The 23,837-nt window shown below is 42.1% G+C and overlaps 1 long non-coding RNA gene across 1 annotated transcript in view; it reads left to right on the forward strand.

Annotated features, from left to right (window-relative positions):
- LOC137568843 (uncharacterized) overlaps window positions 1-22,137 on the forward strand; it is an 81,286-nt gene extending 59,149 nt beyond the window's left edge. Inside the window, exon 3 of the long non-coding RNA XR_011030986.1 lies at window positions 21,746-22,137. This is a non-coding gene — a long non-coding RNA (uncharacterized lncRNA). The remainder of the gene's footprint in view (window positions 1-21,745) is intronic.
- The last annotated feature ends 1,700 nt before the right edge of the window (window positions 22,138-23,837 follow it).

The raw sequence follows: 23,837 nt of genomic DNA on the forward strand, positions 1-23,837 counted from the left end.
TTAAAGGAGAAGATTACCCTGTAGTTCTGGATATATTTATCTTCTGCTAAGGGTATTTTTTTTTAATGTTTTTTTTTCTGTGTTCCCATTCACTGATATCCAGGCTAACACACAGCGAGAGGATCGAGCACAGGTGTGCACACAGGAGCGAGCATAGATATAATGCCGCGGATGGCATTAGTAGTTGAAGCAAAGCAAAACTGGTATTTCAGAAAGCACGGTACAAGTTTCTTACTCCAAAGGAGTATTTTTGATTTTACTGCACTACAGTGGTCGATACTATGCACATTGTAGTTTGCCTTCTTAAAACTTAAGATATTTGTGACAATTCAGCTTTATGTGAGCGACTGCGGTCTCCCACAATGCATCACTACTGAATATGCAAATTGTCTCTTTATGCTATCCCCATTTCCCAGATTACCACAGTTCCCTTTTTACATGTATGCCCATACTCCTCCTGAGAGTTCTGTCATGTAAACACCCATCATTTCTTTCTCCTCATGGGTGTTTGCAATACTGTAGGTACTGAAGTGAAGGGCTGCTTATGGTTATACAACCACAGGGGAGCTCCAGAGTTATAGACCCTAATTCAGTAGGGATTGCATACATTGTTCTTCATTAACTGTGAGCGACTATGCAAATGGATGGCTGACCAAAGGTGCTTACTGCCCTACTAGACCACAGATTTAAGTATTATACCAGGGCTGGCATTATATCACTGTGGGGGAGGAAGCTCAAGTCTTATTAGGAACAAGTTTGTACAGCTAGGCCCATTTTAAACAAGTAAATTTGCCTTTAAACAGATTGGACCAGATGAAAGAAATGGTTCCTTGCAGGGCCAAAATGTAATTATTATTTTCCCACATTTTATCAGTAGGGAAACAGTGATGAGCAAAAATGCCAATATTCTTTTTGCATTAATTTTGCACGAGAATAATGTTAAATTCGACTTTCAACCAAAGATGCTATCGAAAATCATTTTGTAATAAGTTTGTTGGATCTTTTTGCAAATTTTGGCACTAAAAATAAACAATTTCGTGCTTTTCTCAAATTTTTGGGATAAAAATATCAGAATCGGAAATAATCAGAAAAATGTATTTCCTTTAACCATATTGCAAAAATAAAATGCATTTTCGCAAGTATTTTCTCGAAATCAAAAATCACATTTTCAATCGGACAATGCAGGGAAGCCTTTTCCAGTCACTGAGGGCCTCCTGGTGGCTGTGGGTCCATAAGTAGATACTTAGTTTGCTTATGGTTTAGCAAAGTTTTGAAAGCTCGAGATAATGTGGGAAATATGTTTAACTAAATATGACAGGAAGAAGATAGTGAATAAATGTGAGGTTTGAAAGCGAGCACAGACTTAAATATAGACATGTGATTGATATCAGCTTAATGTACTGCATATAATCTTATCAGTGTGTGCTAATGTTATACAAACTTATGGTTCATTAGCAGTTATACAGTATCTATAATTGTTTATCTCCTATATTTATATAGTGCTGATATATCGTGCTATGCAAAGTACCGTATATGTGTGTACCAATTATAGAAATAGCATAGCAATCATTTTGTATTTCCTAAAAAAACAAAACAAAAAACGAAATGGTAAGACACGCACACACACACAACACACACGCAGACAACATGCGCACAATACACACACACACACACAACATGCGCACAACACGCACACAACATGCGCACAACACACACACACACGCACGCACACAACGCGCACAACAGACACACGCACACAACAGACACACACAACACACATACACACCACAATCTCTCACTCACACACACGCATGCTAAGTTTACACAAGTATGATCTGAAGACGTAACCTACCATACTAAAATATAAATCCTATTTCAAAGAGATTTTGTATTTTCTTGCAAGTGATATACATGTTTTCGCATTGCTAATATTTGTGTAAATAAAGACAGACTTTACTTCTTACCCTCCAAAGACTTTGTCATCCCTTCCCTGACAAGGAGCATATTGCTATTAAAGTAGAAAAAAAAGCACTTTCTAATGTTCTTTAACCTCCTGCCATTTGGACTTGCTTTCCCAAAACAGATATGTTTGAGTAAGTGGCCCATTAGCATTATAGTTCTGGAAATGTTGCTTTCTACCAATGAACCTCTTGCCAGATATGCCTAGGCTGATATTCTGGCCACTTCACAAAACCAAGGCTACTGAGTGGATCTTGACTCCAAATCAGCGCCAGTTCCAAGTTCTCTGCAGCCTAAGTAAAGCAAATGTCAGACAGTGTTTATACAATGTTAATCAGCATAGTTAATGTAAAATACACCAGCATGAATTATGATAAATCTTCTGACTGGGGATAAAGATAACACGTGGAGGTGGAAGCAGAGGATATCTTTCTAGAGGGGAAAATTGATGAACAAGCATTCCCTTCTCATGGCCCTCGCTATGCAATAATTTATCTTTAACCACTGGGATTTTCAGTTCCGGAGAATGGAATGTGTGCATCAAATGACCCCTAAAGTAAAATATGTTTGTCACTATTTTCAACTTATGTTCACCTTACAGTAGGAGAGGAGAAGGGAAGAGGAATCAGTTTGACTGATTTGGAATTTCCAAGCTGAGTAGCTCTACGTTGCTGTTGCTGCAAGTTGTAGTCTTAGAGAAAAGTTTTATCCCCATGCACTTGTTATCAAGAATCTGGCTCATAAAATAATAACAAAGCACTCAGCTGAGAATTATGTATGATGTAGTTAACCTAATGCCATGAAAGTATTGTATTTTTAAACAAATTAACTATTCTTTCATTCAAAGGAACAGCATCATTTTCATGATCTTGTGACTTTTAAAGTGATGTATTTGCACACTTAGTTAGACCTACTTTTACTTCTAAGAGATAATGGAATACATTCATTTTGCATGATGCAATGTAAATTTTAAGTTTTCCTGCATCATTATCCGCACATGTTAGGAATAACGTTCTTAAGTGATTCAACCCCTATATGTGCTACACGCAAAGTATGAAATCATTTCAGGCAAAGCACAAAATGTTGTGTATTTTGTGCTATGACTAGCCGTCCTATAGAATGACTAAAGGTAATCCAGGCAAAGTATATAATGAAAAATGGCAAAACATTTATTTGTTTTATTTATTCATTATGGTACCATTTATGGCATTTAACCACTTCACCACTGAGGGGTTTTACCCCTTGAGCACCAGAGCAATTTTCACCTTTCAGCGCTCCTTCCATTCATTCCTCTATAACTTTATCATTACTTATCACAATGAAATGAACTATATCTTGGTTTTTTTTGCCACCAATTAGGCTTTCTTTAGGTGGGACATTATGCCAAGAATTATTTTATTCTAAATGTGTTTTAATGGGAAAATAGGAAAAAATGTGGGAACAAATTTATTATTTTTCAGTTTTCGGCCTTTATAATTTTTAAATAATGCATGCTACTGTAATTAAAACCCATGAAATGTATTTGCCCATTTGTCCCAGTTATAAAACCGTTTAAATTATGTCCCTATCACAATGTTTGGCACCAATATTTTATTTGGAAATAAAGGTGCATTTTTTTCAGTTTTGCGTCCATCCCTAATTACAAGCCCATAGTTTATAAAGTAACAGTGTTATACCCTCTTGACCTAAATATTTAAAAAGTTCAGTCCTTAAGGTAACTATTTATGTATTTTTTTAATTGTATTTTTTTTTTATTACAAAAAAAAGTAAAATTGGGGAGTGTGGGAGGTAATGAGTTAATTTTTAACGTATAGCTAATGTATTTGTATATGAAAAATGCTTTAGGGTGTAGTTTTACTATTTGGCCACAAGATGGCCACAGTGAGTTTTTGTTTATGCGATCTGCAAGCGTACAGGAAGTACGCTTGCAGGAAGTTCAGGGAGGCTGGGCAACTTTTTTTTTTCACAATGATCTTGCCGCCTCTCGTAGAAGCAGCTGATCATTGCGGGGGGCTTAGATCAATGAACGGGAAAGGTTTTTCCAGTTCATTGATCTTCGGGCGATTGGGCGGCGGCGTGCATGAGCGCGGGGGTGCGCGGACGAGCGAGCGGGAGCGTGGAGAGCGGCAGGAGCGGCATCAGGTACGGATTTCTCTGTCCCTTGGTGGTAACAGGGTGGAAAAAGGGACGGAGAAATCCGTACGGCTGTGGGTAAAGTATTTAATCTTGGATTTCTGTACTAACTTCGGGCTCTTGTGTCTTCAAGAATGAGTCCCAGCTTGATGATGTCATCAAGCCGGGACTTGGTACTTGCAGACACAAGAGGCCTACCATCAGCACAAGTGAGGGGGAGAGTCAATCGCAACAGGAACCAGGAGGGGTGAGAAATACTTATAGCCAATCTGATGCCAATCTCTGAAAGGGGTGGTTAGTGACCACTAGACTTCCAGGATATTAAGTGGGATCCTTAACCTCCCTGGCGGTATGATTATTTCTGGATTTTAGGATCTAAAAGCAGTACAATTTTTTTAAACCCTAGAAGCAGGGGGAGATGAGTTGAAATGCTGCCACACTGCACTGCCTCTGCATACCTCCCAGCAGCTACCTGAGTTAGGCTCAGGATTACCGCTCCTGGCTTTTTTTTTCAACCCAAGCCAGACTCGGGTTACCGCCAAGGAGGTTACCACTATATATCGCTAGACTGCCAAGGAATGCTTAAAGGCAGAGCAGGGATTTCACTAGTCCACCAGGAAATGTGGAGGGAACCACTACACTACTAGGGAATGTTTAAAGGGGAAGGAGGCAGGACCTCTAAACTACCAGGGAATTCCTTAAAGGAGAAAAGAGGAGGACCACTACAGTACCAGGGAAAGTTACAGGGGTAAAGCAGCACTGCCAGACTACCAGGGAGAGCTGTGGGAAAGGGGAAGGGGGCACTCACTTATCAGGAAATACCAAAAAGGGAAAGGGGGGACCACTACACTACCCCTGAAAAATAAATGAATTCGGGGAAGGACCACTGAACCCCAGAGAAAGGTCCACTAGACCTCACCCCAGAGAAATCTATAAATAAAATCTCCAGGACAACTTTAACAAAATTAGAGGGCTATTACTATGAAACACTGCACTTTATACATTGAAATATGTTCTTGTCATTGAGAAGCCTTTTTAGGTGTCTGTAACATATACTGTATATGTAAATAGACAACTGATTATGAAAAAAGCAGCAATCAAGCCTGACACCTTCTATTTATAAAAGTCAGATTTTTTTCTTTCCTTTTTAACCTTTCTAGCGGTGAGGCCGAGCCTGACTCATCCTAAAAAAATTGCTGGAATCAGTAAGAATGAGTCAGTCTTGTTTATTTATTACAATTATTTAAGAACATCAAACCTTCTGTATTACAATTATTCGCCTACGTTGTCGTTGGCATGCGGGATCCCTTGTGGGCATCTCACGGCTTCCCTGCATGCGTATTCCCGTCTTCTTTATAGCGATTCCTGGCAGTGATCGCTTCTTCTTTCTCCTTCGTTCGCTTCCTGTCCCCATTGTGTCCCTCTGATGGCGCTGCGTGCACCCTCTGGTTTCATCAGCATCATCACATCAGGCGGCAAATTAAAACTGTTTGTATTGGATTAAATACAAACATCTGTATGTTTGTCTGTAATGTCTGTATTAGACCTAATATAAAAATATGTAGAAAAAAAAACCAAGCTAATAATAAATAAAAAAAAAATAAATAATAAAAATGTTAAAAACAAAAGTGCTTTTTTTTATACTGTACGCATGCTAGCGGATAGCTTGCAAGACCACAACTTGCAAAAATGCTCACAATATATAGAAACGCTTAAAAAATGGTACTGCTTTTGGTACAAAAATTGCAGGGAAATTAAACACTGGGGAGTTTAATTTCACCTTGTTTTGAGACAATAATTGGCACCATATACAGAACGTATTGCTAAGAAAAATAACATTGCGATTGTACTTATGGAAATGCTATACAGAACACATCTAGATCAAGTCTGCAAGATGGAATCTTGAGAAAAGTTAAAGTTTTCACATGCAGGGGTGATCAGAGACGTAGCTTCAATATTTAATGTTCAGTTTCAACCTCCTAAATCACCGTCAATAAGAAAAGAGAACATGTAACATGAAAACCCTGATCAAGGCCTCCATGAGAACATTCTTATCAATGACCCCGATAACCTGTGCCTAACATGCTGCCAAATAGCTGATGTATCTTCATATGAACTGGTAGAAACATTCATTTGTGCTAGACTATGCATTTTCTGTACATTTCATTTCTCCCAGATGTTGTAGTGTGTATTTACTACTGGAGATGGCCAAAGGATTTAACCAGCTGCCACTGCTATGGGTATTATTATGCTTTGAAGAATTGTCAATAGTTTTATGTCAAACCGATTCCTGATTCAAGGATATTGCTTTCTATGTTTGTAAAACATAACTGAGGTAGATCATTATTACTAAAAACATAATCTAAATATCTGAACATCTCTGTCACTCATATAATACTCCCTCAATGAACACAGGTACGCTAAATGGTTTTGGAACAGATTTTAGATTTCCAGAATTAAGGTTAGTCCTCTATGACTATAATATCTAATTAGAAGTACTGGATTAAATATAATAATGCACTAATGTTACAGGGTTGGTTCACACAGACGCTTGGCGGACTTTTACCCCTGGCATCCGGGGACCGGAACTCATTGTTGAAAACTCCCATTCAAGCGAACGGTAGCTTTTGTATTGGGCTTTTACCAGCGTTTACTATCCCAATTTTTCTAGTCGTTTCAGGTGATCCTGGAAGTCGCATGTATCGATTACTGCCACATCTTTGTGCCCCCCTGTGAGGATAAAAAATCCTGATCAAGACAGGAATTGCACTCACAAACATCTGAGAAGTTCAAGCGTATAGCGGAGGTACTGCAGGTTCCCAGGTAAACCTCCCACACAAGCGCTGCTTCGATATCTCCGTGGCTTCTATGCCATTCATCTGGATCCATTCACAGCGCTCGTGTGGGCGGTTTACCTGGGGACCTGCTGTACTTCTGCTATATGCTTGAACTTCTCCGATGTTTGTAAGTGCAATTCATGTTTTTCATCTGAATTAAAAAGTGGTTTTACACAATTCAGAGCTGTTTAGTTTATAGGTGAATACCTGCAATTTTTGGACAGAAAGTTTGATGCTCATCCCCCTATGCTTTTGAATCCTACCTCCGACACTGATTGTGGTATAACTATTTATATATGGTGGAGCCATGGAGGTCATGTCTCCCACGGCCAGTGGTGGAGGGCTATTGCAGGCAGCCTACGATTTTACACAATTTTGCTTTTTCTTCTGTTTCTGTTCCATATACATGTTGGTCACGAGTATTGGGCTGATTGTAGAGGATCAAGATCCCCCTGGATGGATTGAAGTTAAAACTTGTCTGGGACATTTTAAGGAGTTCCTTTCTGTGCAAGTAGCAATAGCCTGTGTTTTGTACTCTTATGGCCCATACTCACGGGCTACATAAGTGGCCGGCACACGTGAGCCAGCGGCAGTTGCGGCGAAGTTGCGGCGGCAACTGTCGCCGGGCGATTGACCGTGCCAATCGCCTGGCGACAGCAGCGACAGGTGCGCGCCCGTGTTGCGCCTCATACTCACAGGCGACCTGTCGCTGCAACACGCGCGCGCTGCGTGTTGCGGCGACAATTGTAGCCCGTGAGTATGAGCTATTAGATCTGAGCGTGATCTTCCTTTTCATCTTTTACTACATATGATTTGCTCCACATTTTCTCTTCCTGACATGACAAGCACTAATCCTTGAAATGGGCAATTTGGGCACAAGCAGCGCCTAGTAGAGAAATTCTGTAGGAACGGCGGGCATGCTGGGAGCAGTAGTGTTAGGAGTATGTGGGCGGAGGTTAGTGTTAGAAGTATGTGGGGAGTGGTTAGTGTTAGGTGTAGATAGGGGAGGATTCAAACGAAAATCAGGTTACAGAGGGTGATAACAGAATATTGTTACAATTACTGATATTCTACTATAAAATATACATTATATATTGGTAAAATAATTTTGCGCTCCTTTTTTTCGTGCCTCTCTTCCATACACAGCTTTACCTGTCATCACCAGCATTAATCCTGTTCATTCCTGTGTGGCTGTCATCCCCAGCCCACCAGGCTTGTGCCACAAATCTGGGATTCTGGTCCCACTACACAATGATCAGGTCAGGATATTGAGCATCAAAAGGAACCCTTGCACAACTACTCCTCTCCCTTGGAGTTCTGTGTAAATGCTGATGATGGATTCCTGTTGATCTTAGGACCTCTGCAAAGTCTAAAGTTGAATAAACAAAATACAAAATATCAGGTCCTCAACCCATATATGAATTATATTTCAGATGAGCATTACCTACAGATATGAGTTTGGCTCTCTATGTAGCCTCAGTGATTGCACCAGTTAGCACTACACCTGTGGCTGCATATCAGCTGTGTGTCTGGTAAACAGTATTTTGAATAGCACTATATTCATCACATGCATGACATCCTGCAGTATATAATATTCACAGACAACAGTTATTTTAGGAAAATGAAGTATAGGAATGAGCAGAACATGGAACCTGTTCAGGATTTCTATTTTTATTACTGCAATATTTTGACACAGGCATTTTCAGTACACTACAGCACAAGGCAGGTGAATCAGTGGGGGAACAGCATCATTGATATATATGCAGTGACTGGCTCACTTCACTGGCTAAAATTCTTTAGTGGGACAAGCTTTGGTGAAAAAGGCACAATGCCACTAGGTGGCAGTAAAGTATCCTAAACAAAGTAATGTAACAAGCATCCTTGCTACAGGAAAGTCCAAGCTTTTAAATGTTGTTTAGGAGATTTAAGGCTGAATATACAAATACATAAGCAAGGATCTTCCCCAAAACAAACAAAAAAAAGAAAGAAAGAAAGAAAGAAAAAAGAACAGAAAAAGAACAAATTAAGCACAGAGACAACTTTTTCCTAATTTTGGATCTGTATATACCACAGTCAATTTTAACCACTTCCCCACTGCCCATAGGTGGCAGAAAGTGGCCAAACACATGTACGCATGCACATGTATGTGCACCCTACACAGTATCCGTAGGCATATTGCGATTGCGTCGTCTGCAAAACAGATCATTTTAAAACAACTGTTTTGCACTGCAAAAACAGGGTTTTTAAAACGTCAGTTTTGCAGGAAGTGAAACAACTCGGATGCAGTTGAAGTGCAGGCTTTCATGTCTAATTCAGTGGGGTGAACAAAGCAATTGCATAAAAATATGAGGCGACTAAAGCATTTTTAACACAATCCCTTAATTTCAGGGGCTCAAAAGTAATTAGACAAATTAAATACTGTAACTGGAAATAAAATGTTCATTTCTAATACTTGGTTGAGAAAAACAAAAGTTTGCTTTCCTAAAACAGAAAGAATTTGCGATAATTCAGGTTGGAGTGAGCTTGAGATGTCTCCCAGAGCAATACTGCTGAATATATGCAAATTAACCATTGTGCCCTTAGAAGCTAAACACACCTCCAGAACCGCTGGAATGCAATGATGTGTCAGCTCGTTAAATTGTACAGAGCCATAATAATCCAACATGCATACAGACTGTTTCGGATTGTTTGATCCTCATCAGTACATGGCATAGATTAATTTGGCTCTATGCAGTAGGGCTTGTAACACCGAGAGGGACATGTTACCCAGCAAGCTCATGGTGACCCAGAACTCATTGGAGTGTGTAAGGGACTACAATGGTCCTAAAAGCCTTATGGTCAATGGTCCTTGAAAACCCTTTGCAGGCAATGCCAGCCTGAAGTCTTGAACTCATGGACATCACCAGATGCTGGGTTTCCTCCTTTTTAGTTTCAAAAATATTTAGTGTGAAGTTGAAACAAGATATACAAAAGCGAGAAAATGCAAAGCCTTATGGCCATAAATGATAAAAGCAGAAATTGGGAAAAAGGTAGCAGGAAATAGCTGATTAAAAAGTGCATTTCATCGAGCAAAGGAATCAAGGCAAATGTAATCAACATCAAGCATCATTTCAAAACCTTACATACGGACTTGAATATCGGTCATAATGAAAGAAAGTACAATTTGTAGTTATTTAAAATATAGACAGGGAGTATTGGACCCCCCCAGAGCACATATTCTGAATCCAGGATCTCAAAGTGGTGATTTCGGGGGTTTCCTCCTTTTTAATGCTCTGCCAGGCCTTTTCTGCAGCAGCTTTCAGTTGCTCTTTGTTTGTGGACCTTTCTGTCTGAAGCTTAGTCTTAAATAAGTGAAATTCATGCTCAATGGGGTTAAGATCAGGTGGTTGATTCGGCCATGAGTTTTGCAATTCTTTTCCTTAATAAACTCCTGGGTTGCTTTGCCTGTATGTTTTGGGTTATTGTCCATCTGTATCATGAAACACTGCCCAATCAATTTGACTGCATTTAGCTGTATTTGAGCAGACAGTATGTCTGTGAACATCTCAGAATTCATTTGTCTGCTTCTGTCCTGTGTCACATTATTACCACACACTAGTGTCCCAGTACCCGTGGCAGCCATGCATGACCTAGCCATCACACTGCCTCCACTGTGTGTTACAGATAATGTGGTATGCTTTGGCTAATGAGCTGTTCCACAACTGCTCCATATGTTTTTCTTGCCTTAATTCTAGTAGAGGTGGATCTTGGTTTAATCTATCCAAAGAATATTTTTCCAGAATGGTGCTGGATTTTTTTAGATGTTCTTTAGCAAAGTCCAATCAAGCCTTTCTATTCTTGAGGTTTATGAGTGGCTTGTTACTTGCAGTGAACCCTATGTATTCACGTTCATGCAGTCTTCTCTTTATGGTAGATTTGGATATCCATATGTCTACCCCCTGGAGAATGTTGTTCTCTAGGTTGGGTGTTGTGAAGGGGTTTTTCTTCACCATGGAAATGATTCTGCAGTCATCCACCACTGTTGTCTTCCATGGTCATCTAGGTATTTTCGCATTGCTGAGTTCATCAGTTCTTGATTTCTTTCTCAGGATGTACCAAACTGCAGTTTTTTCCACTCATATTATAGTAGCAATTTCTCAGATGGGTTTTATTTGTTTTCGCATCTTAACTACTTGCCGGCCGCTCCCCACCAATTGCCGTGAACACAGCGGCAGCCCCAGGACCGCTCCACGCCGATTGGCATGAACAGCTTTCAATTGGGCTAGCAGGAGTTTGTGCGAGGCGATGCACGCGCATCTCTGCTTGGAAGGCGGAGCTCTGCTCCTCCTTCAGTCTCCCAGCGGCAATCTCCCTTGGAAACTGTTAGATGGTGAAACCGCCATCTAATAACCCTGTACAGCGCTGCGATCTAAGGCATTGGGGGAGCAATCAGACCCCACCAACAGAGAGCTCTGGTGGTGGGGTGAAAAGGGGGGGAATCACTTGTGTGCTGAGTTGTGCGGCCCAGCAGCAAGCCCTTAAAGCTGCAGTGGCCCAATTTAATAAAAAATGGCCTGGTCTTTAGGGGGGTTTAACACTGTGGTCCTCAAGTGGTTAAGGATAACTTCTTTCACCTGCATGAAAATCTTCTTTGACCGCATGTTGCAAAATCTTCCACATGCAAGCACCACACCTTAAATTAACTCCAGGCCTTTTATCTGCTTAATCTTGCCCACACATGCCCATGCAATAGCCTTAAGGTGGCCATACACTGGTCGATGTGCCATTAGATCGACCAGCTGACAGATCCCTATCTGATCGAATCTGATCAGAGAGGGATCGTATGGCTGCCTTTACTGCAAACAGATTGTGAATCGATTTCAGCCTGAAACCGATTCACCATCTGCTGAGCTGCTCCTGCCGCCTGCCCCCCCCCGTATACATTACCTGATGCTGGCTCCCGGGCATCTTCTCCGCATTGCACGGCTCTGTTCCGGCTCCATCCCGGCGCTTCCTGTGTTACTCCGTGACCAGGAAGTTCAAATAGAGCGCCCTCTATTTGAACTTCCTGGTCACTGCAGTGATACAGGAAGCGCCGGGATGGATGGAGCCGGAACAGAGCCGTGCAGCGCGGAGAAGACGCCCGGGAGCCAGCCTCAGGTAATGTATACTTGATCGGATCGGCCGTCGCTAGCGACGCGCACTTTACCCGCGGGCGATCGAAGGGTAATTTCCCGCACGGCGCGATCGACGGACCGATCCGATTTCGGGTGGAAATCGGTTCGGCGGCTGCGTTTACCGTGAACCATTGGCAGCAGATTCGATCCCAGGATCGAATCTGCTGTCGAAACGGCCGCGAATCGAGCCAGTGTATGGCCTGCTTTAGTGTCAATTGTCCAATTACTTCTGAGTCCCTGAAATGAAGGGATTGTGTTAAAAATATGCTTTTGTTGTCTCACATTTTTATGCAATCATTTTGTCACCCCACTGAGATAAAGCTGAAAGTCTGTGCTTCAACTGCATCTAAGTTATTTCATTTAAAATGTATTGTGATTATGCGCATAACCAAAATTAGAAGAACATTTTCTCTGTCCAAATATTTATGGACCTAACTGTAAATATGTTGGTAATTAATTACCTGTAATTGTATCATTAGGTTTTAGAAAGTATGGGGGACTTCAGAACTGACTAAAGGGGGAAGGGATGAATATTTGTGTTCTCTTTTTTTTAAGGTAATGGTGGTGGTCGGGTGGTGGAACAAAGCGGTGGTATTATAGGAAATCCAATCTAGCAGTCCTTTTCAAACCCCAGAATTTCTCAGTGGTTGATACTCAATTTAAAGAGAAAACATTTTAAGCCTTCACACACACAGATCTCACTACAATAAGGCCCTCTTCACACTTGCGTTTTGACATGCAAACGGACCGGATCCGGATCGGATCAGGACCTGATTTGGATCGGAACCGTACGGTTCCGATCCGGATCCGGATCCAGTCCATTTGCATCAGGAATGTATCAGGCTGCCAACCGGATCCGTGTGGTAAAAACAGCGAAATTACTAATAAAATTGTTGGGGTCAGCAGAAGGTGCACCTGGTGCACCTGTAGAATCAGGTCCTCCGCTGTTTAGGCTTCACCTCCACCTCTGACATACTGCCAAACAGCTCCAGCACATTAGTCACTGCTGCTCCACTGCTGCCCATGTGTCCCCATCCGAAATGGCTGCTAGAATACGCATAGGAAGTGGGGTAGAACGTCAGGTGTTTGTATCCTGTGTGTTCTGTGCTTTCTGTTTCCCATAGGTTTCTATTTCCGGATGGTGCAGTCAGGCTCTGGTCCGGGTGCGTGGGCCGGATGATCCGGACCCGAAAAATAGTGCATGTTGGAAAAGTGTCCAGAGTCCGGATCCGATCCGGCTCCGTTCTGTACGGAACGTACGCATGTGAACGTCCGCATAGACTTTGCATTGCTATGCGGAACGTACGTTCCGTTTGTACAGTATACGGATCCGGACAGGGAACGCTAATGTGAACCGGGCCTAACACTTATAAGGACTTGTAATGATTCAGTAATAGTTATAAAGCAAAATTATATTCAGTTCCCAGAATCCCCACTTTCATTACAAAGGTGGATTACTAGTTCCAAGGTAATAGAAATTGCCAATCAAGGAACTGCTTCTCCCCTCTGCATAGCTCTACACTGGCTCCCTATCTGCTTCAGGATCAATTTTAAGGTTCTGTGCCTTACCTACAAATCTGTGCACAAGACCTGCCCAACTTACATTTCTGAGCTTGTCAACAGATATATACCTGCCCGCCCCCTCCGGTCCTCCAATGATCTCCGCCTGACCTCCCCACGCATTTCTCATTCCCATGCATGCTTACAAGACTTCTCAAGAGCTGCCTCCACCCTATGGAACTCCCTTCCACTCCCCCTCAGACTCGCTCCTTCCTTCAACACCTTCAATCAAGCCCTCAAAACACATTTCTTTAAAATGGCCTACCCCACATCTACCACACTCTAACTCCAAATCTAAAATCCAAAAAAGCGTTATTGGCAGGACCAAATACATTATCATTGCCAAAGCAAAACAAAGCATTAACATACATGGGGAGGGGGTTGTGGGAATAAGGGAGGGAAGGGTATAGGAGGTTTGGGAATATAGTCCAAACGTGTGTGGAGGATGTAGGGGACAGTATGGGGGGCTGAAATATATGGTCCATAGGGGGGTATTGGGGGTATACAGTCCATGCGGTATCATGTTCCTTTCAGTTGGTGGCAGGCTGTGACATATCGGGCAGCTATTTGCACGGTTGTTTCCTCCTCCCCAGTAGGATGTAGAGTTTCCTCTCCTCATCTGTGGAGGTAAAATCCTGAATCTGGTCAGAGAGTCTCTGGAAGTGGACAGTGGGTCTCATCCTCCAAGACCTCCTGGTCGCATTGTCTGCACAGTCTCTCCTCCCGGGGCTTCCATGTCTGTCTGTGCCACCCTGTCTCTACCTCCAGGCTATGGGCACTCAGATGGTACAGACTCGAGGTCTGTCTGTCTTTGTGGTGGTGTAGCCTCTCCAGATATGGAGCCATTGTGTACTCCCTCTGTAGTGATTGGTAGACAGTGAGTTTCTGGGAGTTCTTTATGTCACTTCTCCATTCCTCTATGTATCATTCCTTGCAGCTTTCTATAGTCCCTTTTATTTGCAACAAGGGGTGACAGTCAACCACCTTTTCCACAGTCCTACCTTATGTCCTCCCCGCACCCTTTAGATTGTAAGCCTTTGGAAGGGCCTCCCCCCTCCCATAGTGTGTCCTTCTTAATTTTACTACCCCAGCAATGACACCCTTCTCATTGACTAATGCGGACTTGTTTTGCCGTGTCTCTGTAAAATAGACTTTATACCTTGATTGCATGTAAACCTTGAGCTATGTTGTATAACCGTTTGCTACCTCTTTGTCTGTCACCCCTTGTTGCAATGTATGTATCCCTATTTATTGTCCAGTGCTGCGTAATATGTTGGCGCTTTATAAATACAATTAATAACAATAATAATAATGCTGTTGTCCCAGCAGTGCTACAAAAATCATCAGAAATGGAATGATCCATATTCTTTGCCAGGTACTGTCCCAGTTGTTTAAGCGTTATTACATGCTGTGCTACCTTTGTCCTAGAGGCTTACTGTATCACAACTGTCGGGGCATCAATAAAGGGATTTATATTTCTACATTCTGAAAGCAAGATGTTTTGAATCAGGGTGATACCATTTATTGGCTAACTTAGAGATGAATAAAAGCATACATTTAAAAAAGTTGCAAGCTCATTTAGGCGCACAGCTAAAGAGAACCAGAGACGAAGCACCCTCATATATTTTACCATATATTTAAATGGGAACATGACAGTAAACACCTACACTGCTCTTTGTTTCATCTTTCACTGCTCAGTCTTCTTGTTTCAGCTCTGATAAAATCTCCAACTGTGCATTCAGTCTAGCTGTGCCCCAGAATGATTATAGCTGAGTCAGTCTTCTGTGATGTCTTTTCAAGCCCAAACCCACCCCCTCCTGGCTCTGCTTTCCTGCTATGAGGAAAGCAGAGCCAGAAGGGAGCAGGCTTGTGCTTGAAAAGACATCACAGAAGACTGACTCAGCTATAATATTTCCGGGGCAAAGCTAGACTGAATGCTCAGTCAGAGATTTTATCAGATCTGATAACAAGAAGACTGAGCAGTGAACGATGAAACAAGGAGCAGAGTAGGTGTTTACTGCCATGTTCCCATTGATATATATGGTAAAATACATTAGGGTGCTTCGTCTCTGGTTCTCTTTAAATAACAATGTTAATAACAATAACAGTAAGTAGAATTTAGGAACAATGTTAAATAACAACAGCCATAACAAAAATGGTAAATAACAATTTAATTGCGGTATTACATTATCAGTAAATTTACAGGTCTACAACCTGACTACAACCTAACCTCTCCCTACTCTCACACAGAACCCTCCCCTGGTGGTGCATATCTCTAAGACTCCCCTGGTGGTGCCTAACCCTAAGACTCCCCTTGGTGGTGCCTAACCGTAAGACCCCCTCTCGGTGCCTAACCCTAAGGCCCCCTAGTTGTGCCTAACTCTAGGACTATCGCCGGTGGTGCTTAATCCTAAAGCCCCTCCCGGTGGTTCCTATCCTTAAGATCCCCCAATCCCTGACTTTATCAACTGCTCCTAAATAAAAGGTAAGCTTTCGGCTAATAATTAGCCTTCATCAGACTTGGTTCCTGCAATTACATTCTGAAAGGAAAACAAACAAGCAAAGGTCATGCAGTCAGACTATTATTTCCTCAAGCTGGGCTTTTGACTTGGAATGATTTCAGAACCTTCATCTAACATACATTCTGGACTTGCTTTCTGCATTCTAGACATATTTTTTTCCTCTCTAGTACTGATGATTGAGAATCATAATATTCACCAAAGCAGACACCTTCCACTGACGCATAAAGTGATAAAATGAAGATGAACCCAATTATGCCAGCAGCTGTTGCTCAAAAATCATCTTGCAAATAGTTAATTAACCTGAAGCTTCATCCTTTATTGGCTGAATGTTATTCCCTGGAAATATCCATGTTAGGAGAGTTTTCTGCTCAGCCCTACTCTCCTGGCTTGTACTTGGTTTGGCCCATTGTATTACACAGAATGAGATATGACTTCCAGGTTAGGACTATTATTTTCCTAGGAGTTTACATGTACCCTGACAGCCAGGACTGTATATATTACATATATTAACCACCTGCTGGCCTAAGCTGTTCAGTGGACCTGGTTAGCAGTCAATACTCATTATTTGTTGTATCCTAGGTTCAGGAGCTGACTTATTACTGCAACCATTTGTTTCGTGTGAATCCTTCTGCTGCTGAAGCCAAAATCTCCTCAGTTTTCTAAAATGAGAATAATTGTGGATCTGTAGGCTTTCCAGGAAAACTGTCCGTTCATCACTGTACAGTTCAGCTCAAAATAACAGGATTATTCTGAGAAGCAGATCTGAGATTTTCCAAAGCCTTTTCAGCTATGGATAATATTAACAGGATATGCCTATTGACTGCATCTCTGCCATACATGAATCATGCTAGCTCAATAATTGGTCACGAAAAAAAATCAAGAATGAGCTATGTGTCTGCATCCACAGTAGTTCAGAATCCCCTTCACAAGGAAGGTCTGTGGCTGCTGAACTATAACCAGCCATTTAATCACTCCCAAACAAAAATAAGACTAACTTTCTGGCAACGGAGCTAACTCTATGAGCTGGCCAAGACTACAGTCTTCTGCCAATTTCAATCATCTATATTGGTATACTGGTGTATGAATGAAGAAGAGGTTCCATTATATTTTAGATACACCAAAACCTAATGTTAAACATTAACATTTCCTCTTGGCTATTTCCATTTATGTGATTTTTTCATGTTTTATGGAACGAAAATTACCATTACAATACATGCTAATACTAGTCAATACATTAGTTTCCATGTAATGCAAATTTTTGTTCGCGATGTGCTGTTTGAAAAAATCAGACAGTCTGCTGCATTTTTTTTGGCATTGCGCACACATTCATGTCCACATTGCACGTGGCTCTGCATGTGAAATACAACAATTTGCATGTGTTTTACATAGAAAACAATGCAGGAGGAAACTGTCCAATGTGCTAGCCGCATATGAAAATTTGTAATAAATAGCATAAAGTTCACATACCGGTAGTTTTCTTTCTCTCCATGTGCAAATTTGCATGTATTCTTACACATAAAATGCAAACATGTAGTGCAAACTTGGCATGAATTCTCTTTGTTTTTATTACAACTGTATACAGATCTTTCCAGTTGCCCTACTTTAAGTTGGAGTAAATCTTCTGTTAAAGCAAGGAGTTTTGAACCAGGATGATTCAAAACCTCTTACTTTTACTGATGGCTAACTTGGTACAATATTCGACTGCTACTACCAATCCTCTGTTAGACTAGACTGGGAAAAAGGGGAAAATCTAGACACAAGCTGGGTATCAGAACAACAGAAAACAAAACTCTTGTAAACCCCGAGCAGCTGAAATGGAACTTGTATTAAAACTTGACTACCTAGCAGAAACCAGGGACAGTGACTGACTGTATGCTTATATCTCTCTACCATTTGTAAGTATTGCTAGGCCACTCTCGTTTTACTTTTCTTTAATCACAGCAACTTCAGTAGCGCTGCCACACTTATTTCTGGTTTCCGTTGCTTGTGTGTACTGTAATATGTATCATTTGTAGATAAAGTTTTATATAATCCTTTGAGATGAAGATACGAATTAAATGGACTAAAAGGTTTTTAAAGTCCAATTACTCCTGGTTTGTGACCAACCTGCTTTGCTTTGTTCTTCAACAAGTGAGCTAAGCATTTGAGATGCTGGGCCATGTTTTCTTTGGATGTGAGTCACTTATTGCACATGTGCCAAGGCCTCTCTTGCTGTCATGAGCTGAGCTGTCAGAGTATGTTTAATTGCCAAAGGAAATTGTAGTCATGATGCATTGTGACGTCTGTACTGCTCCAGATTATTGTTGCTCAGTTCCTTGGTTACAGCAATGAGGAGAAGATAAAAAGAAAGGATAATCTAAAGTGTTAAGAAACATTAGTGATCTAGTAAAGATTGTGTCAGATGCAGAGGCGAAAAGATAAAGCTCTGGGGCCCAGGTGTAAAGTCTGAACAGTCTCCTGTCGTATGTCAGAAGCCTTCAATGGACTCCTTCAACCTCAACACTGATTTCCTCCAAGAAAGGAGTGAGTGACAGGAATTGACAGGAAGTTGACCTAATTTCAGGCTGCATACAATTGCCATGAAATCTGCATGTAAGTCCAAATTATTTGCATTTCATTTACCATCTCCACTTGTAGATGTAATGTGAATACATAATGGTATAAAAGGAAAGCATTATTTATGGGCAGACAACATTTAGTGTAATTTTCATTAACATTCCAAATATTTATAGCTACAGAGTTATGTACAGCTCATATAATAAGGGCTAGTAATGTGTATACTATATAAACAAATTAACCACTTTACCCCCAGTGGTGTGGATTTCTCTGTCCCTTTTTCCACCCTGTTAACACCAAGGGACGGAGAAATCCGCACCTGACGCCGCTCCCACCGCTGTCCGCGCCCCCACGCTCGTGCACGCCACCGCCCGCTCGCCTGGAGATCAATGAACGGGAAAAAATGTTCCCGTTCGTTGATCCAAGCCCCTGCAATGATCAGCTGCTTCAACAAGAAGCAGCGCGATCATTGTGAAAAAAAAAAGTTTCCCAGTCTCATAACACTTCCTGCAAGCGTCCTTCCGGATGCTTGCAAGACGCATAAACAAAAAGTTACTGTGGCCATCTTGTGGCCAAATAGTAAAACTACACCCTAAAGCATTTTTCATATACAAATACATTAGTTATGCACTAAAAATTAACTCATTACCTCCCACACTCCCCAATTTTTTTTTGTAATTAAAAAAAAATTACAATTAAAAAAATACATAAATAGTTACCTTAGGGACTAAACTTTTTAAATATTTATGTCAAGAGGGTATAACACTGTTGCTTTATAAACTATGGGCTTGTAATTAGGGATGGACGCAAAACTGAAAAAAATGCACCTTTATTTCCAAATAAAATATTGGCGCCAAACATTGTGATAGGGACATAATTTAAACGGTTTTATAACCAGGACAAATGGGCAAATAAGTTTCATGGGTTTTAATTACAGTAGCATGCATTATTTAAAAATGATAAAGGTCAAAAACTGAAAAATAAGAATTTTTTCCCCACATTTTTTCCTATTTTTCCATTAAAACACATTTAGAATAAAATAATTCTTGGCATAATGTCCCACCTAAAGAAAGCCTAATTGGTGGCAAAAAAAACAAGATATAGTTCATTTCATTGTGATAAGTGATGATAAAGTTATAGATGAATGAATGGAAGGAGCGCTGAAAGGTGAAAATTGCTCTGGTGCTCAAGGGGTAAAACCCCTCAGTTGTGAAGTGGTTAATTATGCTACACTTTTTAGTACCTATTAAAGCAGTTATTGTTTTTCTCCCTCAAAGAATTCTTATTTGGGGATCCCTGGTCCTCTGACTAGTTCACTTTCTCATTTAGGAAGCCTTTTAAAGAGAATCTGTACTCTAATATTCTTACACTAAAAAGCATACCATTCTATTCCTTATTTTCTCCTGTGCCCCTCTGTGCTGTTTCTGCCACTCTCTGCTGCAATCCTGGCTTGTAATTAACAGTTTTAGGCAGGGTTTACAAACAAACTAACCAGCTTGTAATAGGCTCACATAAACAGAGTGTGTGAGTCATACAGAGTGTGCAGGGGGCCTGCAGAGGGTGTGTATCGTTTCTATCCAATCACAAGCAGCCCTGCACATTCCACACATTCAAGCCTTAGCCCAACAGACACGACAGAGGAAAGGAGATAAGATTTATTACAGAGACAGTGCAATTAGGAAAGGCTGCAGTACGCCAGAGCACATTAGAACAGGCATAGGAACTTATAGGATTGAAGAACTAAGGCTGAAAAATTTGTTACAGAGTCTCTTTAAAAAGTTCTGTGACTCTTCACTATCTGAACCAATTGAGGTAACTAATTTGGTTCTCTATAGAGGAGTGGTTACATACGATATATCATTCGTTGTCGGGTCAGTTGCACACATAAGAATGACAGCAATGCTGGAAATCCCACCTTAAATGCTCTACACCACTTTCACTCACATAAATACAAATATCCATAGAAAACATACGTGAAAAATGAGGAAGAAAGGGGGGGCAGAAGGATTTGGTTCCCAAAGAGGGACTGACCCTCTGAAAAAGGGACAATTGGGAACTATGTTGCAGGAGCTTTCCCACATGTCTGTGAAGATGTGGAATCTACATCTCTTTAATTTTGCTGGCTTCTAGCATGCCTTCTAGCAGGTACAACGTCCATCCATTACTGTACCTTATGTGAAAGTAATATAATACACCAATTTTAAGGTGGCATATTAAAAGTGTAATTGAAAAGCTGCTGTAGCATAGAAAAGTTGCTGGTAACTCCTGACCGATATCAAGTGATAAAAAATTTGCACACAAGCCAGGTTTGTATTATCTGGAATTGCATAGGGCCCTGTATGTTAATGCTGGGGTACACAGTAGGTTTCTGTACCGTGTATCGACCAGCTGATCTGGCCAGCTGATAATATTCAGCTGGCCCGATCATGCCGCTCGACCCGCGCCCGCTCGATTTCCGCCGGCAGACAATGCCAGGGAATCGAGCGGTGATAAGAAAGCGCCGGCGGGGACGAGCACCAATCGATCCACGCACACGCGCGGACGAGCGGGTATGTGCCGGCATCGAGACGCTGGGGTGATCCAGCGCATAAAACGAGCCGTGTATGCACGGCATAACACTTCCTTTGACATTTGTATTAAGGTGGCCACTAATGATCCAATCTTTTTCATCCAATCTTACCATTTCTATGTAATATAAGGTAACTGCCTGAAGCATTCATTCAGTATATTCACTCAATTTACCCTTATACTACATAGATTTGGTAAGATTGGATGAAAAAGATTGGATCATTAGTGGCCACCATGAGTCAGTAGTCTCTGACAATGTTCTAGTTTGCCATTTCTGGCCAAAATTGGTTGCTGTAGCCTCATTCTAATGTCTATTGTTTTCTGTTTCTGTAGACTCATTCTAATTTCCATTGTTTTCTGGTTCTGTAATAATCTAATTTAAATAGGTAAGTTAATGAGTCCTTCACCCTTGAGTGTCCTTAAGGTCTTGACACTTGAACCTCTTCTATTCCAGGGGTGTCCCTTAGCCTTTAGTTGGCTCTCATATCACAAGGCAGTAATGGAACTTTTTCATTGGGGATCCCACCTCCAGCCTTTGAAGATCCTGTTCTACACATAAGGCATTGTGGACTGGACTTATTCAAATGGTTGTGCTGTCTTACCATGTCACAGTGTTGAAAAGATAACTGTCTAGCGCTAACTATCTGACTAATTGGCTGTGTACACATAAATTGTCTTTTGTTGGTGCACTATGGAGCTGCTTCTCTCTGGGTGGAACACGCGTGGAAAACATCGGAGCAGCCGCGAGTCTTGGCCAGACAGAGGCGGAGGTGACTAATCATGGGAGGCTGCACACATGTTGTTTTTAAAGACACTGATGATGTAAGTGCAATTTTATATTGCGTGATTTGGATTAAAAGTTTAATGCACTATTGGAGCGCTTCTTTTTTCTCTCTTTTTTCATGTCACAGTGTTGGCATAGGCAACGGATCCTATGTTACAATGTTAAAAAGGATCACAAGTTTGGGGTTGTAAGGATTTTTACAGCTGTACGCATCTGTGGTATTGACAGTGCACCAATGGAATAGAGGGTCACTTAATTCTTTTAAAACAATGATGCGTTCCATGGATCAGTTTTTCATTCATGCAATTGTGAACCACGCCTTATGCTTTTTATTATAGCAGATTGCCAAACATTGCATGGCAAAACTACAGTCTGTTAAACTAGTCAGCACTAACCCTGCAGTGTAGATGTTTGGGTTTATAAAGACTTCAAGGAGTTTAAAAATGACCTTTCAAAGTTTTGCCTACACACCAAAACACACACATGCTAACTTTTGTGGTGGGGTTTCTGTGACCTTGAAGAGCACGGTGTGCATCGAATTCATTTAAGCCCCCTATCTTTAGTATGTTTATACTAGTATGGCTTTGTACAAAGCAGCCCCGTTTCTTGCCCCGTGCGGAGCGTGCCGCCGCCCGGGGCGCTGTTGGGAGGGGGGCGCTATAATGGAGGGGGGAGCCGGAGCCGCGGGGAGGGCAGCCCGACCTCTCCCTCCCTCTCCTCTCCCGGGCGCCCTCCGTGCTCCCCCCTCAGATGCAGAGTCCGTGAGCAGGCAGGGAAGCGCTGTTTACAGCTCACCTGCCTGGCTCCAAGCGCTGCTCTCCCGCCGCTGGTCTCCTCTCTCTGTATACATACTGATACACGCTGCTTCCGGCTACAGGAAGCAGCGTGTATCAGTACGTATACAGAGAGAGAGAGGAGACCAGCGGCGGGAGAGCAGCGCTTGGAGCCAGGCAGGTGAGCTGTAAACAGCGCTTCCCTGCCTGCTCACGGACTCTGCATCTGAGGGGGGAGCACGGAGGGCGCCCGGGAGAGGAGAGGGAGGGAGAGGTCGGGCTGCCCTCCCTGCGGCTCCCCCCTCCATTATTGGGGGCATCTACCTATCTAACCTATTCTGGGGGCACCTACCTAATCTAACCTACGCTGGGGGGCAGCTGCTAATCTAACCTACGCTGGGGGGCACCTACCTATCTAACCTACAGTGGGGGGCAGCTACCTAATCTAACCTACACTGGGGGGCAGCTACCTATCTAACCTATACTGGGGGCAGCTACCTAATCTAACCTACGCTGGGGGGCAGCTACCTATCTAACCTACACTGGGGGGCACCTACCTAATCTAACCTACGCTGGGGGGCAGCTACCTATCTAACCTACACTGGGGGGCAGCTACCTATCTAACCTACACTGGGGGGCAGCTACCTAATATAACCAACACTGGGGGGGCAGCTACCTATCTAACCTACACTGGGGGGCAGCTACCTAATCTAACCTATACTGGGGGGCAGCTACCTATCTAACCTATACTGGGGGGCACCTACCTAACCTATACTGGGGGGCACCTACCTAACCTATACTGGGGGGGGCAGCTACCTTATCTAACCTATACTGGGGGGCAGCTACCTAATCTAACCTATTCTGGGGGGCACCTGTCTAATCTAGCCTATACTAGGGGGCACCTACCTAATCTAACCTATACTGAGAGGCACCTACCTATCTAACCTAGGGGGGGGGGGCGCAATTTTTACACCCTCGCCCTGGGTGCA

This window comes from Hyperolius riggenbachi, chromosome 1 (assembly GCF_040937935.1).
Source record: "Hyperolius riggenbachi isolate aHypRig1 chromosome 1, aHypRig1.pri, whole genome shotgun sequence".
In the NCBI taxonomy this organism is placed as follows: Eukaryota; Metazoa; Chordata; class Amphibia; order Anura; family Hyperoliidae; genus Hyperolius; species Hyperolius riggenbachi.